This window comes from Echinops telfairi, unplaced genomic scaffold, assembly GCF_000313985.2.
Source record: "Echinops telfairi isolate 266 unplaced genomic scaffold, ASM31398v2 ScPeMD7_2;HRSCAF=8, whole genome shotgun sequence".
Taxonomy (NCBI): domain Eukaryota; kingdom Metazoa; phylum Chordata; class Mammalia; order Afrosoricida; family Tenrecidae; genus Echinops; species Echinops telfairi.
In genome coordinates this window covers 41,534,334-41,535,192 of record NW_022103898.1, presented here as the reverse complement: position 1 = coordinate 41,535,192, position 859 = coordinate 41,534,334, and positions in this window count along the sequence as shown.

The window sequence follows — 859 nt, the reverse complement described above, 5'->3', positions numbered from 1 at the left end:
ACCAACCCTCACAATGCTATTGATCAATTCTCATTCTGTTCCCCATCAAAATATAGTCATGTACAGTGCTGAACTTGAGGTTAAATTTACTATGCGACTGTGTTTATTTACATAGGATGGGGTTGTTTCTAAAGATGCCCACAACAAGCCCTCTTATCCTGCGGGCTGCTTTGCACTATGACGTTTTTATTATTCTCATCAGACTTCCACTGAGCTGGCCCTAGGACTTAGTTACTAATATAATGCTTTAGAAAGGATGGAGGTCACTTCTGGGATGAGGCTTTCTGATGTCTTCCATCTCTTGGTTTTGACCTGTGATAAGTAAGGGAGCAAGGGCCACCCTTGTGGAGACAATACTCCTAGGGGATGAGAGGCCAAGTAAGAGACAAAACAGAACAAAGCACTCCAGACAATGTCCAGCATAAACTGTCACACCTCATTAGTGAGGCCAGGTTGCATGTTCCAGCTCAGATTGAGCCACCAGCTAAATTCAGTCACATGCGTGATTTGACTGATACCACCAGGAGTGAGAGAACCACCAGAGTCCAGAAAGCATACACGATTATGAAAACATATGCAGCTATTGAAAGCAAGGTTTGTAAGCTGGGGGTTTTTATATACAAAAAAAATCACTGCCATCGAGTTGATTCTGGCTCATAGCTCAGAACAGGGTGGGACTGCTCCTGTGGGCTTCTGAGACTGTAACTCTATTTGGGGCTGGGACTAGCCCCCCAGACCTCTCCACTGATTCCCTACTCCACGCCGGCATGTTGTCTTCACACCTTGGCACACTGGGTTGAAGTCTGGTCCCTCTTTTCCTATGGAGATATAAACAATACCCTCCCCTTGGGTGGGTTAG